Consider the following 18,783-nt stretch of genomic DNA (forward strand, 5'->3'; position numbering starts at 1 on the left):
TTTTAAAGCAAACTCGTGATACAAAATCAATTTATTTTATATACGGCCTAATTATTGTGTTTGGATTTGTTGTCAGTCAGTGGCTGAGGGTATTTCTCCGTCAGCACAGCTGACTGATACTTTCTCCACAATGTGGGAAGGGTATTATAAGTTTGTTTTGCTAAAAATTCACGCAACAAGGCAAAATATTCGTCGTAGACCCCCTATGTTCTATACCATTTTTCATATCTCGGCGAGATAAAGCGATATAGCGATGTGTGTCCGTCTCATAATATTTTGATCTAATTTTTTAGTTTCCTTGGTTTCAATATGATTACTATAGAATCGACAAAAAAAGGTGGGGTTTTGGCCAGGAAAATCGATTTCCGAACCACTGTGCACCGTTGGAAAATGTTTTCTCTGTGTCTCGCCTGGGAGTCGAACTTAGACATTCAAGGGCAAGGGCAATCGGAAGAGTGATTTTATCACATAACCAATTATCTTAAAACGTGAACCTCTCTCTGTTCACGCAAACGAGGCCCTGACGACCGATCATGGACGGTACAACCATAATCCGTTGCATGGAAGAAAGAGCCACAGCACCACCAACATATCTATAAGAGCCAACCCGAAGAACTTGAGGAATACGATCTACATATATATGCTGTTATGGAGGGCAAGATTGTTGGAATGATAGTGGGACCCACAGACTTCCAGGAGATTTACGCTAGTCCTAAGATGTATTATGAAGGTCACGCTCTCTATGCTCTTCCGTGGTGCATTTCGTAATTTATCTTAGAAACATACATACATATATCAGGTTCGCATATGGGCTATATCGGTCTACTCCTTCAAAACCTCCCCCAAAAAAGTTGTGCACGATAAACCTCGAAAAAATCTCCTTCAAAATGTTTCGTAAAAATATAGTTTAAAGATTTGTCACTGATGGTTTTGAAATTTATAGCAGCAGCTTGTCCTCGCAACGTTACCATTTTTATTTGGGGCAGGTCTACAGTTTATGAGATAATGACCCAAAAGCTTCAGATGAATCCAGCAATGACTAAAATGACTGATAATCATGGTAACTAGGATACTCAGTCAGGGTGAGCCTGAACCAACTGTAAATGGAAGGTGCTTACACCTGGAAAGTTTTTGCGGATTCTGAAACAGCAAGGATCATAGATGAGAAAAATCAAGAAACAAATGAAATCGCCGTAGGGCTTTTTAAATAAATCGCGGTCAATTATCACATTTTTAGGGCTTTATTACGTTTTCACGATTTTGCTTTGAAATCGCCAGTCCTATTGAAATGGTATTAGAAAAAATATTTCCGCGGTGAAAACTCTTTACAAGTTTGTCCTTCATGACTTTTTCCTAGGATTTACCATTTTTGAGATATAAATTCAAATTGGAATAATGCACTGACTGTATCGCCATTCCAAATAAAATGTATAAACGCAAAGCGTTTCAGCAACACACATTGCTCCTAATTTTTGTGAGTCCGACACACTGTAATTTTGATCGTGAGAGCTGATTGAATTCTTATTTTTAAAGAACCTAATTGAAATTTTTCACATAGGCCTAATAATTAAAGTTTTCCCTATGAGTATTTAAAAAAATTAACAAAAAATGATATCGTCTGCTCCGTCGGAAAAGGTCGTAAGTCCCTCTCAATAAATTTTTCAGGGGGAAGAAAAAACTTTCCAGAGCTTTCTGTGTTAAAGATTTTATTATGGTGGTAAAGGCAGTATTCTTCGTTTATTTATTCCGCTTCAATACCTTTACTTTGTTTGATAAAATTCCGTCGCCTTTGGGAAATAATTGGATGTCTTTGGACTTACGACCTTTTCCTTGTACAGTTTTGTATTTTTGTAGGGACTTACGACCTTTTCCTACAATTTACGGACGTTTTTAAAATAAAATATTTATACTTTACAAAACAATGTGGAAAGGGTATTATACGTTTGTTTTGTCCAATATTCGTGTAACATCGCGAAGTATTCATCGTAGACCCTCTCCCCTTGCCATTTTTCATATCTTGACGAGATAAAGCGATCTAGCTATGTGTGTCCGTCCATCCATTAACAATTGTAATAAAACTCCAGACCTCAATTTTGGAGCCATCGTCACGAAATTTTGTGGAGCGGTCGGGTTTCGACCAGAAGTGATCGAAAGGTGTGAAATGGACCAAACCCACAATTTTTAGCCGACTTTGTAGCTGTGCTGTAGATCGCAGTAATATTCCGATCGGAGCGATATTGAATGATTTGAGTTTAAGACATAGAAGAAAGTAGCAATTTAACATGGTGATCAGATAATAATTAGCGAGTTTAATGGACCAACACTTTTGGTTGAAAATTGGTAATTTTTTTAATATTTGGACTGGTATCCACGTTTCACTCACGTAAGTTATATTTAAACAAGTAAAAAAGTATCAGTCGGCTTTGCCGAAAGAGATATACCCTCAGCCTGTTTGAATTGAAACGTCCATCTATTGACAATATCGAATATTCGGATAACGGAATTTGGAATTTGCCGACAAAAAATATATTCGATTTGAAGTTCAAAAGTGTTGCCGAGGATGTACTTGAAGGAATGGACGACATAGTCCATTTTGGTAGTGGATCTTATTATGGGAGTCATTCCTTTTGGTAGATATTGTGCCCACCAGTAAATTCAGATGGTCTGAAATCATGGACTTGCCCACGAAAAACATAACTTCAAGCCTCTTCACAGCTTTCGAGCTATTTTTTCAGGAACTATGGATTTGCCCCTGAAAAAAAACTTGTACCGTCGTAATGGTGGCGAATAAAAGTTGTTACAACAAAGATAAAAGCGATTCGATAGCAGGCCTTAGCGCCGTAGAAATATTACGATGTGCAAAGTATGGACCAAATCTGCAGGTCCGTTCGAGAGTTAACGTGCACTCAAACTCCGGGCTATTTTCTAAGGAAGTATGGACTGGCCCCTAATTAGACTTGTACTGCCGTAATGGGGGCAGCAAATACAAGTTGTTACAACAAAAATAAAAGCGATTCTAGAGCGCACCAGCCAGCCAGACAGACGGACGGACATTGCTAAATCGACTCCAAATTGTCTGAAACGGATTTCATCCAAACATACATGGTTTTTAAATCCATTATTTCGATGAGGCACATTTTGCCTGTATGAAAGTGTATATAACCTCGTTAGCATAAATGCTCCGTTGATGCCAATTATATTGATGAACATGGTCAGATAACAGAGTTTTAGCCTAATATATACGGTGTCCCACCGTTTTAATTGTTTGTTGTGTATCCGTAATCACGCTAGAGGACGTATTTAAAAGATAATAATAATTGTGGATGATGATCGGATAGTATTTGGGGATGAAAATGACCAAATGGTGTTAAAATTGGCAAAAATTTATTTTTGGTGCATATTTTAATTTATGGAGGACCAATTTCGGTAAAATGATCTCCATTTGGCGTGTATTTTAAACCACACAGACCCGTCACTTTTGCGCCATCGGAATGGTATCAAAAAATTAAGCGTTCTTAAAACTTTTAAAAAATTATGATCCGAATACATAAAAATGTATGATAATTCGTCTCGGCTTACAAATGCAATATAATCAGCGGAAACATCAATATTTTTATTTTGCAAAGCACAAAGGACGTATTCCGTATGAGCACATCATAAAATACTTGATTTTTTTTAAATATTAAGTAAGATATCAACAAAAAACAATAAAAAATTGGGATTTTTTCACAAATTTTGCAATATGTGTTGTATTTGGACACATACAGCATCCCAATTAGTATCAATGAAAAGCCAGAAGTCCATCTTTCATAATCAGTTCGCTTATAGAGTAAAATAGATTTCAAATGTAAATTTTCATTGCAATATAGAAATTATCACATTTTTGTTCAAAAGTTTGGTTCACTGGCTCCGCCAAATATCATCCGATTATCATCGAAAGTTGTAGGCTAGTTCTTTGCATTGTACCCCAACCATGGATGACGTTAAACATTATATCTGAACTACATTAGCTGTAGTATTCTTTTAAAGTATACATTTTCCTGTGGACTTACGACCTTTTCGTACTCAAATTTGTACGTTTTGTGGACTTACGACCTTTTCCGACAAGGGCAAAACATACAGAAAAACGCGACATACTACCAATTTCTTCGTATCATACGACGTGTTTCGACTTGTACTATCATTCTGTAACAAAAACGCGATTTCCAAAAAAAGTGGACTTACGACCTTTTCCGACGGAGCAGACGATATAAAAATTTATTTTTTCTTAAAGTACCAAATTCAACATGTACGCCCTTGTAGAAGATAGTTTCTTTGTTTACATCAGTTTCGTAATTTCGGCACCACCGCGTCGTGCGCGATCACCTATGATTTAGATCAGCGTCAGCCACCATACTTTTCTATTACATACTTTACGGGGTGTCATTGTGTGAGTGCATGCTTTTTCAATGGGTTGAATTGTGTGTGTGGAGAGAGCAACGTTAAATGAGCGCACACGAGCGCCTAATCTCCTGACGCTGATCAGTGCCGACCAAGAAGAGCGAAGCCACAAATGTGATTGTATTCAAAACATTAGCAATTTATGACATACAAAATAAAAACAATTCAAAACATTTGCTCTCTCTTGCACACTCTTTCTTTGCGTTCGGATCGTATGTGTGTAAATTGCCGAAAATCTGCGACAAAGCCGTGATTTAGATCCACCAATCCTGATACTGGTTTTTCCTACGGTCAAAGAGGGTATTTAGTTGAAAAAAAAATTAACATAACTTAAGAAATTATCCGAAACAGATGAAAACTCCACTTTAACTAATTACAATTACAACTCGCCCACCACATCCACACCCCTATCAATTCCGGAAACACACATCAAATCCCAACATGTAGCACCAGCTTAACCTCTTGGATGTCCATTGCAATTGTTGTCACATTCACTTTAATGTTTATTTTGTTATTGCATTCATTGTCACCAAATAGTGATTATTGTTATTCCCACCCAAACGGCAGCTGAAGCAGCATCGGCTTCTATTGCAAATGGTTTTTTTTTCTGCTCAAGGAATGGTCCTTTCACTTGTGTTCACACTTCGTAGGGTTGTTTTGTTTTTGTTTGTGCTTTTTTTTCGATTCGGTTTAGGTTTGGATTGCTAATACTCCAAGGATTATTTGAACACTTTCATTCATGGCATTCATGTGGCATTTGTATTGCATTGTGCATTAAACTGTACAATCATTGGAGCATTCAAGCATTCTTGGCTTTTATCTGATTAAAAGTTATACAAAAAAGGAACAAATACGAGTAAGTATAGAATTTAATTGATCATCATTGCAAAATGTACAAAAATGAGAGTGTGAGGGGGAAACAAATTTTCCTTTCGAAGGAGAAATTATTGAAATTATTATGAAGTTTATTTAAATTATTGTATGTTATTGCGTATTACTACTGTCGTAATGTATACGTCAACGTTATTGCAAGGAATTCCCAGTACGAGTTGGGCTTTCACGAAGAACATGGGTGGTTGCAAGTTTAATTTGATGTGAACAGCGACCAGAAAATATGATATAGAGGTTCCTAATAAAATATTTTGCATTTAACTTGAACAAGTCTATTTAGACATTTTATTAATCCGATGTCTGACCGTATTGCTCTTCCCAATACGAGCAAGCTAACCTTTACCTGAAAGCCAGGAATGTACCAACATTGTTCTATTGTTTACATATAAGTATTCTGGCCAGTGAAAACTTCGCTATATAAAATAACTCTTCGTTTAATATAAATATATGAGTTAAACCTCTTATATAGAGAAATCACCCACTTGGTGATTTAATTGGGGACTATACCAATGTTTGGTGGGAAAGGTTTTTGACCACTAAGGGCCTTTCCAAAAAGTGAACCTGTATTAACAATTCTGGACTGAAGTTTTTTCTAACATCACGGAAAATAAAGCCAATTAGCCAGTCAATTCGTTTAAAAATGTTATGGAAGTCCTAATTCATATAGGCTGAGGATTTATATCTGCCTGCAAAACCGACTGGTCTGGTTTCTTCGACATCAGGGAGGTCTGCCATTGCAACATTTGTGAGTTCTGAAATAAATAGTTTTTATACCCTACACCACAATGTGAAATTGGTATTATAAGTTTGTTTTTCCGAAAATGCGCTTAACACCGCGAAATATTCTTTGTAGGCCCCACATGTGGTATTAAAATAAAAAAAATGTGATCAAACTCAGGCCGCAATTATGGACCAATTGTCACGGGATAGATGCGAAATTTTAAGTAAGTTTAGGTTTTACGACAAGGATGAAGCTTGCAATTTAAAATGATGATCAGTTAATATTTAGCGGGTGAAATCGAACAAAACTTTTGTGTGAAAATTGGTACAATTTTTAGTATAATGACTATATCTTTATTCCTGAAATATATTTTCAAACCCCGTTACTTATATTTAGAAAAGGAACTTTTGATATACGTGGTCAGATAACATAGTTAAAGCCTTGTATATACTGAGATCCCACAGTTGTAGTTGTGTGTAGTGTAACCATAATCACCCTAGAGGTCGAAGTTATATATTAATACTGCACGAACTAAGAGGTGTGGCCAAAGAAAATTCCAATAATGTTGAAAAATTATTGGATAGAATTTAGCGTGTGAAATTGAATATTGAGCATTGTGGTAAAAATATCTAAATTAAATGTTTGGCCCAAAATTTAAATTCTGGGGCCATATGCTGACAAATTACGAACACGAAACTTGAAAAGCAACTCGACCTTTCCTTTGATGCAAATTATGTATATCAATTAATTATAACAATAACATAATGTGTCGCAATCATATAAAATAAAAACAGTGCGCAGAGGAAGTGGTGTAGGGTATCACATGGCCCGTCCGACAATATCCTTCTTTTAGTTGTTTTGTTATCCTTCAGATACATTTCCATGGTAATTATGAAAAAAACCATATGTCTATGTGTGAATCCATTTCTTTACTATAAAACCCTTCCTGATAAACGAACTGTTATTTTTCTTACATTGTCATTATTTCATCCTATTTTAATATAAAGACAATAAAAACCAATACATTTATTAAAAGGATCAATATTAATTTTAATTAAAGGACACATCTGAGAAAAGTAGCACTTATGCTTAACAACAAAGGCTCTCTTATTATGTCGTCCACAAATGGAAGCATCAGCACATACTTGGCCACTCAGTTAAAAAAATTCAAAATTTTTTACTAGCGTTTTTTGTTCCCTGCTTGTGCTAGCTCGAGGAAAACATCAGAGCAGAGAAAAACTGGTAATGACACTTCAAATTCCGTCCATTTGTACGAGGAGTAGCTTTTATTGAGAGCTCTTAGCCGCTTGGCCGGTAAACAGTAGTTGCTCTGTAGTCCACTTGATGTTTTTATATGAAAAGTTGTTAATCTTTGTATAGCAGCTGAAATAAGAATGGCCGAAATATTGTTGCTGCTGTTGTTATTGATTGCTCCTGTTGGTGGCTTTGAAGACATTTCAACGCTATTGAAAATTCCAAATTAAAACAAAATGAGAAAAACAACAATTCGTTTAAGTCAAGATTTCGGCAGCTTTGATAAAGGTGAATGCCAAAGCAAAATAGACATCGTGAATTTAACCGGCTTTTAACTGCCATGGTTGAGGATGTGTGATAACATCGGGATATCTGTAATATACACTCCGGTTCATCTGATTAGAACCAACCTGATTGAATTTACAAATACCGTTATATCTAACGGTATAAGAATTATTATTCATATTTTTGTGGACATATAGAGTACATAGTAGTCGACATTTTCAATACTTGTTTCCTCGTTTTACGGAATTACATATATGCATATTTTAGTATTTTTACAGGATTTACCAGAATAGAACCATGCTAAAAATTTACACAAATCGATTGTTGTTCGCGGTAAACTTTTATAAAAAACCAAATATAATTTAAAACAAGTGAGCCAAGGCTATAGTCGGGTCGAGGCCGACTATGTGATACCCTGTGCATAAGCTTTTGACTGGTAAAATTCAAAATATTAAAATTGGGATAGCCTTGAACCTTTGCTCTGAATGTCTTCATTAATACAGGTCAATTTTGTTGAAACGCAATTAAGTGCGTCGTCAGTACAACTTAAATAAAAAAATTGAAAAGGGAGATGTACGATTACTAAGAAAAAAACTTGACGATCGTATTAAAATTGCGACCTGTAGCGTGATTACAAGGTTTAGATGGACAGATGGACAGACAAACATAGCCAGATCGACTCAGATCATCGAGACATTCATTTTGGTATATATATGGGCTTACGACCATTATTTCGATGCGTTACAAACTTTTTGGCCAAAACCAACTTATAATATAACTTATAATAATATACCCTCACCACATAGTGGTGTAGGGTATAAAAATGGAATGTACTCGTATTACCGACTATTGTGATATCTCCGTTATTAGGCCAACTGCTTTACATCATTATAAAGATGGGATTTTCTATTTTCAGACTTTGCTTTTGGAAGGTCCCCAACCAAAGCTGTCATTATACCCAAAATATGTTTTTTATACCCTCAGACTTTAGGTTAAATGTGCCTCATCGAAATAATGGTTTTAGACCCCAAGTATGTTTGTACGATATCCGTTTCAGACAATTTTGAGTAGATCTAGGAATGTCCGTCCGTCTGTCTGGCTGGCTGGTGCGCATGATAACTCTCGAACGGATTCGGTTCAAATTTTGGGTATCGAAATATTTTGTCCAGATTTGATTTAAGTTCGAAGATGGGCCATATAGGTCCACTCCTTCAGGCACCTCCCCCACAAATGTTCAAAAATTAACGCAAAACTTGTGCGCACGATAACTCTCGAAGGGAGTAACCGAATTGAACCAAACTTTGCATATGGTAGTACTACCTCTAGGCATACACCAGGTTCGAATATGGATTATATCGGTCCACTCTTTCAGGTACCTTCCACACAAAATTTGACAGTGACACCTCACGAATGCGGCCCCCGTTACGTCATTGTAATTTTTTTCGAGGGCGAGTCCATAGTTACCGAGATAATGGGACATAACCTCAAAAAAAAAACGCTGCATTATGTCGCGAGTTCAAATAAACGGTGGCCAGATACAAAAGGAGTTGGCGTTAGCAGATGAATTTTGGTATAAATACTTATAGTTCACTGACAATGTCGAAAGCAAAAAATTGGGAAGGTCGGTCAACGTTTTGGGATAGTCCCCATGCAACGATACTTCTTAATGTTTCGGTATTTTGAATATTTTAGCTAAACTTATCAACCAAATTGTTTGAATTTTGAGATGCGGGGTTTTCACTTTACAGAAAACTTTTCCGATAAAAATTATGGACATAGGTCCACGTTTTGATATAGACCCCATATAACGGTACCTCCCGATTTTCGGAATTTTGAAGATTTTACATATGTTTCACGCCCAAATACGCCGAAATTTTGCATTGAGGGTTCCCAATGGACCAAAACAATTTTTCTGATAAAAATTATGTACATAGGTCCACGTTTTGATATAGCTCCAATAGAACGGTATCTCCCGATTTTCGGTATATTCAAGGTTTTAGCCACATTAAACAACCAATGTAGCTGATATTTAGTATTTAGTCTTCGTCTGGTCTTGCGAAATATTTTTACAGAGAATTGTTGGTATTGGTTCACGTTTTGATATAACCCCCGTGGAACGGTACCGCCCAATTTTCGGGTTTTTAAGGCTTTAGCCATGTGATCCACCCAAAATTACAGGAATTTGGTGTTCAGTAGGGTTATAACTTTTTTTTGCAATTTTTGCAAATATCAAAAATACCACCGCATAGCCGTGTAGAGCATGAAAACCTACTATGAAATACGGTGTCTTTTTTTCTCTATCGCGAAAAAAGTTTCCGCACCAAGTGCATTGAAATTCAGTAATGCATTATTTAATTTTATTTGTTATAATGACATATACGCTTTTCGTAAATACTTATTAATAGTTTTAATCTAATTTAAAATCAATATCAAACCATTCTGGACCAATTTGTTATCAAATCGCGATATTTCAGAGCATTTAATGCAACTTAGACAATATTGCAGTTTTTAGTTTTTCTTTATAAACTCGCGAATTTTATGTTTATATTTATTGTACCTATCGGACAAGAGAATATGTGGTCAACTGCAACGAATTCGCGAAAGTTACAGACTGTTTTAATTGACTGTGCCTGTGAGAATCGTATTTGTTTTCTATAAATGTTTATTCAAGCAAAGCAAATTTAAATTTTAATGTAGAAAAATTGTCAAAAGGGCTTTAGTAGTTGCAGTTGGTGCGGAAACTTTTTTCACCGAATAGAACTAAAACACGCGTTTTCGTTATCAGGACAATATTCCGCACATGATACTGTGGTGGTATTTTTTTGGTTATAGCCCTAGTGTTCAGTCTTCGAATATTTTTGTGAGTTTATTGAATACATCAAAATTTTGTCTTCAAATAAGAGAATTTGTGTTGAATGTTTTGACCGATTAATGGTCAATAAACAGCACATTTTTTGTTAAAAATCGAAATTTTGACTTTGTATTCTTTTCCTTGACGGTGTATTCTTTTTGGGGACAAGTCCATACTTTTTGGCCCAAACGTTGGCTTTCGTAATATTTTGTCCAAACTTAGTTCAAGTTCGTTCCACTCCTTCTGGTACCTCCCCCACAAAATTTCGAAAATTATCGGAAAATTTGTGCGCACGACCTCCCACACGAAATTTCGGAAAAGTTCAGTTTAGGACCTGCTTTCGAATCGTTTTGATTTTTGTTGTAACAACTTGTATTCACGGCCCCCATACGGCGGTACAAGTTACATCAGGGGCAAGTCCATACTTCCTGAGAAAATAGCCTGAAAGTTGCAAAAAAATCCTTATGACACCGTGTGTAGTGGTTGGAGCGCAAGATAACTTTCGAACGGATCAACCGATTTGGTCCAAAATTTGGCATTCGTAATATTCTTTCCAAACATTGTTTAAGTTCGAATATAAACTAATCGGTCTACTTCTCCAGGTACCTCCTATACAAAAGTTCAAAAATGTTCGGAAAAATTGTTCGCACGATTACTCTTCATGGGAATGACCGATTTGGTCCATACTTCACACATCTTAATATATCTACCAGATATAGATCAGGTTCGAATATGGACTATATTTAACCACTCCTTCTGGTACCTATCACACAAAATTACGAATAGGTTCACTTTAAGACCTGCTCTCGAATCACTTTTATTTCTGATTTTTGAAGCAACTTGCATTTGCTGCCTACATTACGGCGGTAAAAGTTTTTTCAGGAGCAACTCCATACATTTTAAAAAACACAACCTGAAAATGTAATAAACCCTGTGGCACCATATATAGTGGCTGGAGAGCACGATAGCTCTCGAACTGATCAAACGATTTGGTGTGAAATATGGCCTTCGTCATATTTTGTCCAAACTTAGTATCAGTTCGAAGATGAGAAATACCGGCCCACAACTTCCGGTACGCTCTCCCAATATTTAAAAATATCAGTAAAATGGTATGCACGGGGCAACCAATTTGGTCCAAACTTTGGATCTCTTAATATTTTGTCCAAATTTAGTTGAACTTATAAAATGGCCAATATCGGTCTTCTCATTAAGGTACCTCCCCAACAAAAGTTCAAAGTTTAAAATCTCATAGGCTGAGGGTATATCTCTGTCGGCAAAGCCGACTGATACTTTCTTGCTTGTTTTTCTTTGAGTCCAAATAGATCGACTCAAACTCGCAAAAAAATACTCAAGATCAAGAATAGCCAACACAATAGAGCTTTATTGCCAATTGCAGAAGTTTTCAATTTTCTTACAACGAGACTACTTTGGCAAGAGTTCTGAAACAACAATTGTTCATGTGGTAATAAAAGTGCATGAAGGTCCATGAAGCAACTCTACGTTTATTTCTTCAACAACTACCAACTGCAAGTAGCCGCCTACAACAAATACAATGGCATATACTCGTAAGACAGCAATGCCAATAGCTAAGTTGGACTTTTCAACTCAATCTACAATAAGTCGAAAAATAAAACACAAGTGGTCTTTTCTCATGGGATTGTTGTTTAACATTGATGATGGTGGGTATGCTTCTGCTGAAGTTTCGGTGCTTTTATGGTAGATGTAAATGTTTAATGCTTCTTTTTCTCTCTATTTTAGTAAACTACTAACCAAACATGTGTCCATGGACAATGTCGAAACATTGAAATGCATTCCAAAGAATGAAAAGCCGTTTGGTACATAAAGATGCCTATCAAATATTGGGGTGGTGTGTACTAAGTTTATGTGTACTCTAAACTCCTACTCCTCCTACATCCACAATGTTTGGTAAATAGGTTTGAATTCCAAAATGTAAAATTACTTCTAATTTGAGCCGAAAATGTAGATAAAACTTCAAAATATCAGAAATCGGGTGATACGTAATATGGGGGGTGCACAATTCTTGGCGGATAATGTTGTTTATCACTTTGAACCCCAAGTGCCATATTATGTATAAGATGGACCGAAAATGTTGATAAAGCCCCATATATATCTGAAATCGGGTGAGGCAGATAAATGGAGAACACAACAAACCATGGACCTATATCCAAATTTTTTTGTGGATATTTTTTGTCACTGGGTAAGTTAGGGTTCCTAGTGGTGTCAAATAATATACAATTCCATTCCAAAGTGACTAAAAAACATATAATTGGGCGATACTCTTACAAAACGGGAAGTCCACAATTTTAGTGGAAAAGGTTTTGAACAATAAGAAACCTGGCCAAAAATTCAAAAATACGTGAAATTGGGTGGTACCGTTCCATTGGGGCTATACCACAAACATACTCCTCCAAAACGTGACCACAAAATATGATTGCAATGCTACCCGCTATTAAAATTTCCACACCAACCGGAACACAGGATTAAATTTAACAAGTAGGAAACCATTGAGTTCTGCCGGGCTGAACTTTTTATACCCTCCAACATGAAATATTCTGACCTTTTATGGAATAATTCATTTTCACAATTTTGTGTGAAGATTTTTTTGAGCACTGGGAGAGCCAAATGCCTAATTTTAGCTAATTCGGTCAGGTAAAATCGGGCGGTACTGTTATATGGCGGCTATGCCACAGCGTGGGCCAATGAGCACAATTTTTGATAGAGAAGCTTTGAATCGTTTATGCCAAACGACGTCCAATCTTAACCAGCCGGGAAACTCAAATGTCACATTACAGGTAGTTCGGTCAACAAATTTACCTAAAACAATATAAAGAGGGTTATAGTCGGACGAGGTCGAACATATTATACCCTACACCGCTTCCCCTGTGCACTAGTTATCCGCCGAATTTATTTATATGATTGCGAAGTATCCCTTCTCCCTTATTCCTTCGTGGATGTTATGGGAATATATGTATGATTGCGGCAAGTTATATATTATTTTAATTATTTCGTAATGAACAGATGAACCATTTTGTCTACATTTACCTCACATTTCTTCAAAAAATAGAAATTTTTAAAAAAAATACCAAACGCATTTAGAAATAGCTGTTGGTGACTTTATCCGATTCGACCAATGAAAGAGATGAATAATTCGAGGATTTACATTTCTTCTAATCAAAGGTAGCATAAAAACTTCAAGCCCCGTACAGCATCGTTATTTGCATAAATTTAAATACAAAAAACTATATATAATATGCTTTAACTCTGTTATCTGAACACGTACATCAACTTAGTTAATTAATTAAATGGAAAGGTCAAGCGTTCCTCTCCTAAATATAACTTACATGGGCTTAACATTTCCAGGAATTAACATATATTTCACTAAAAACTACCAATTTTCACACAAAAGTTCTAGTCCATTTAGCCCGCTAAATATTATCTGCTCATCACGTTAAATTTAGAGCTACTTCCCCGTCGTGAACCCAAACTTTACATAAAATTTCGCGCCGATCAGGCTACGATTGCGACTAACAGAGCCGCTACAAAATTGGTTCAATATTCTACTTTTGGTCCACTTCACCCCCTACATATTTCACGATCATTGCCAAAACTAAAGGGGCCAATTCTGGTCTGAACGCGACCTCCATACAAAATTTCGTAGAGATCAATAATTGCGGTCTGTAGTGTGCGTACACTGTTTAATGGACGGACGAACACAAATCTCAAAATCGCTTTATATCGTCGATATATGAATTTTGGTATACCACCTGGGGGCCTACGACCAATATTTCGGGGTGTTACATGAATTTTTCGAAAAACAAACTTTTAATACTCTTTCAACATTGTGGTGGCTAAACCTAAACATTGATCTATGTCTGTTGACAATTTTTGGTGAAGAAGTGTTGTGACCCCCAAGAACCTCAAGTGTGAAATTACAGCTACTTCGGGCAAAAATTGATTTAATCGCAAATAGCAATGGTTTGGGCTGACGATTTAAAAAACTCTCGAACGTTAGTTGAAGTAGTTGGTGGTCCGGATCAGGGCACCATTGACAAATAGTAGGAGTAGATATAGCGGAGATTATTTTCATATTTCTCAAACCTTACAATATATGTATATGCTTTTTGTATAGTGCCCGGAGACACACGCTACTAGTTTAGACTTCTTATTTCTAAATTGCACAAAAAACTGACAATCTATCTAATGTTTTAAATACGTAGTATCATCCGTGTCATTGAACAACTTGGCATGATTGACGGTATCGCACACATTTTCGGTACAGTCATCGACTGATATGCGTGAATATAACGTGTAATGATGTTGTTATAATATGACTATTCCGAAATCTATGCTAATGTTGGGTAACTGATTCTTATCATGAGGAGAAATAGTACAAAAGAAAATGTTCCCTACTGGCCACAGAAAGGGTTCATCCATGTGCATATGTATTTGTGACTTCGTGAAAGACCAAAGCTTTGGATGGATTTCCGTTACGGATAATCATAAATTTTTGTGGTAACAAACTCCTCCGTACCAAAACTCCTCTTTGTCCTGCCACTCTCATGGAGACAATCATAGGAAGATACTCTGAACCAAGAAAGATGTCGTGTTTCCAGGAAACATAATTTATAAAATCGGGTGCCGCAATCGTGACTCCTAGCTAGCTGTGGTAATCTCTTATTATGTATTCTTGTAGGAACATCTTATTGAATTTCGTCTCTTAAAATGTTCCATCCATCCCAATTCATACATATTTATGTACATTGCACTCTTAGCATGTGTTGCGGCACCATCTGCAGGAAACAAAAATTATAAGATTGGGTGCCGCAATGGTGCTTCCTAGCCAGCTGTGGTAGTTAATCTCCATATTATTCTCATAGAAGCGTCCTATTGAATTTTATCTCTTAAAAGTTTCGATCCATCCTAATAGACACATATTTATGTACATTGCAGTCTTAGCATGTGTTGCAGCAACATCTGCACATCAAAATGCCCATCATTGTACAGTTGAAATGTTAGCAGCTAACATTGTTGTATTCATTGCATACTTTGTGGTATTTTGAAATACTCATACGTGTTATTCGTAAGAAAATTAACTTTTAGCTTATGAATTTAAATCATTCCACAAGATATGCATCTGCACATATGTATGTACTTGAATTTAAACTAGTCGGTAGAATTTGTATGTGAACATAACACAATTAAAATTGTTGTAACAACATTTGAAAACATTCGTTCACGTCATTAGAAGGATTAACTTTTTTATTTAAAAATCAATATATATCCGCGAAAAGCGATCAAAAGTAGTGGTGTGGGTTATTACAATGTTAAAAATTTATATAAACATTTTCTGTACTAGACTCAATCATAAAAGTCTAGACACCTGTAATAATTTTTTGCTTCATCGAACTTACATAGAGTTTTTGGGCATTATTTATGTGTGACAATGAATACGCGTGCTACACCTACGTATACCTGCACCGGTGCAATCATCAGGTCCCATATCACTAAACTGAAATATACTAGTGCTGCTATCATTGAGATGAAAGAAGTCTGTGCGTGTTTCTTATGTTTTACACAAAAAATATATGTAATTATTACATGTATATAGTATGAATAAAAAAGTACATTTTACTCGCCATTGTATAAAAATACTTCGTCACTTTACAACAAATCGCAATGCCCAACAAGATTTTTCTTTTGTAGAACATGTTGAATAATGTCAACACCAACAATTGTATTTAGCACACATTTGTTGAAAAGTGTCCGTCAACTTCCGTTAACACTTGGCACGCACAAACGTTGGACTTTATTGCACATAACTTGAGAAAACGAAATATGTTTAAACTAACAAAAGTCATACACAATGGACGGAAAATATGTGTGCATGTTGTCATTAAGTACGTGACGTAACATTATTTTATGCTAACAATAAAATCCAACACTAAGAATCGGAAATACAACTTTAGTTGCAAATAATGTCATGATTTCCTTGGCCCAACAATCGGTCATTCATTTCCTTACACACTCACACATATGCACATATCTAAACATGCCTACAATTTAAATGGTCAATGGTATAAATTTAACAACCATTTAACAAATCGACCAGAAAGAGAGGTAAAATATGTCTCTTGCCGAATACAGGACTACATCTAACGAATAAAAAACGAATACAAATTCTATTGTTAAAAATCAGACTGTGTTAAATACACTTGAATACAGTTTAGCAATAAAAAGAAGGCCGATTTCCCGTACAGCTTGGAAGGTGTGAGTAGAAAACATTGTTTATGAGGTCATATAGAGAACTGTTATATCCGTTTCATGTTACAATAACAACAATGTTATAACCCAATTAGTATTAGAATTTAATGGAGTTTGAATATCACTAAGCAGCACACAAATTACTAACCATTTTCTGGCACAGCAGCGTGACAGAAGACCAAACAAGTAAAAAAAGGCTCAGTCAGCTTTGTCGACAGAGCTATACCCTCAGCCTATGTCTGGGGTCTTTTCAGAATTTTGTGGCCCTTTTTGGACATTTGAACTTGCCGACAAAATTGTTAAAAAGTGGTGCGGAGGAGTTACTTGAAGGAATGGACCGACATAGTCCATTATGGAAGTGGATCTTACTTAGGGAGTCGTATCTATTCCATAGATATCGCGCCCACTAGTCATTCCAGTGGGTCATCGTATAAAGTATGACAGAAAGCATGGACTTGTCCACGGATAACATAATATCGTTCTAAACAGGACCACAACGAACATCATCGGTATACATTTACAAACGATCTTCAAACAGAGCCGTAACTGCACTTAGGCACAAACGTTGAAGTTTGTGGGAGAGGTGCTCTAAGAAGAGGACCTACATGGACCATTTTAGAAGTTAAACTAAATTTGGACAAAATATTAGGAGATCCAAAGTTTGGACCAAATTGGTTGATCGGTTCCGGAGTTATGCTGCTCTCCATCCACCTAACGAAGTATGTACTTGGCTCTGAATAAAGCGTTTAGCGTCGTAATTGAGGCAGCAAATTCAAGTTGCTTCAACAAAAATCAGACTGATTCGAGAGCAGATCTTAAAGAGAACTTATCCGAAATTTTGTGTGGGAGGTATCCGAATGAGTGGACAAATATAGTCCATATTCAATATACATCCATATCTGGTAAATATATTAGGATGTGTAAAGTATGGACCAAATCAGTCACTCCCTTCGAGAATTATCGAGGCCACAATTTTTCCGAACATTTTTGAATTTTTGTGGGGGAGGTACCTGATGAAGTGGACAGATATGGCTTATCTTCAAACTTAAACTAAGTTTGAACAAAATACTAGGAAGGCCAAATTTTGGACCGAATCGGCAAAACCGTTCGAGAGTTATTCTGCGCTCCAATCATTACACAGTGCCACAGGAGCTTTTTGCACCTTTCAAACTATTTTCTCAGGAAGTATGCACTTGCCCCTGATGAAACTTCTACCGTCGTATGGGTGACAGTGAATACAAGTTGTTAGAGCCAAAAACAAAGCGATTAGAAAGCAGCTCCTAAACTGAATTTTTTCGAAATTTTGTGTTGGAGGTACCCGAAGGAATAGGCCCATATTGGAACTTTATTTGAGTCTGGTCGAAATTTCATGATGTGCAAAGTATGGACCAAATCGGATACTCCCTTCATGAGTTATCGTGCACACAAATTTTCCGAACTTTTTTTGGGGAGGTACCTGAAGGAGTGGACCGTTATAATCCATCTTCAAACTTAAACTAAGTTTGAACAAAATATTGCTAAAGCCAAACTTTGAACCGAATCGGTTGATCCGTTAGAGAGTTATCGTGCGCTCCAGCCTGCCAGACAGACCGACGGACATGGCTAAATCAGATCCAAATTGTCTGAAACGGATTTCGTCCAAATATATATAACGGGTGGTTTTATCTAGGGCTGAGGTAAGCTCAGACGCTGCCAGGGTTGACCTAAGGACCCACAAACCTTAAGTAAAAACACGAGTGTTTACAATTTCAATATTTATTATAAAACTCTTGGTGTTGGATATACGAACAATATTTGTGAGGAATATGGATGAGATGTGTGTGTTGATAACCAGTGCCAATTGCGTTGTTGTAATAGGCTCGTTGGTAGCCGGGTTGTTGTTGTCGACTGGATGGCAATCGTGTATGTTTGCGTCGACTCTGATGTATCCGGATGCTGTCGGCTATTCGGGTGACTGTCAACTCGGCAGTCGTCGGGTGTATGGCTCGGCTCTGTGGTGTTCGGATCGTTGTCGGCTCGTTGACAATCGTCGTGTGTGTGTTCGGCTCTGTAATATTCG

The sequence above is a fragment of the Musca autumnalis genome, unplaced genomic scaffold (genome assembly GCF_047663935.1).
Source record: "Musca autumnalis isolate F117 unplaced genomic scaffold, ASM4766393v1 scaffold_5, whole genome shotgun sequence".
Lineage (NCBI taxonomy): Eukaryota > Metazoa > Arthropoda > Insecta > Diptera > Muscidae > Musca > Musca autumnalis.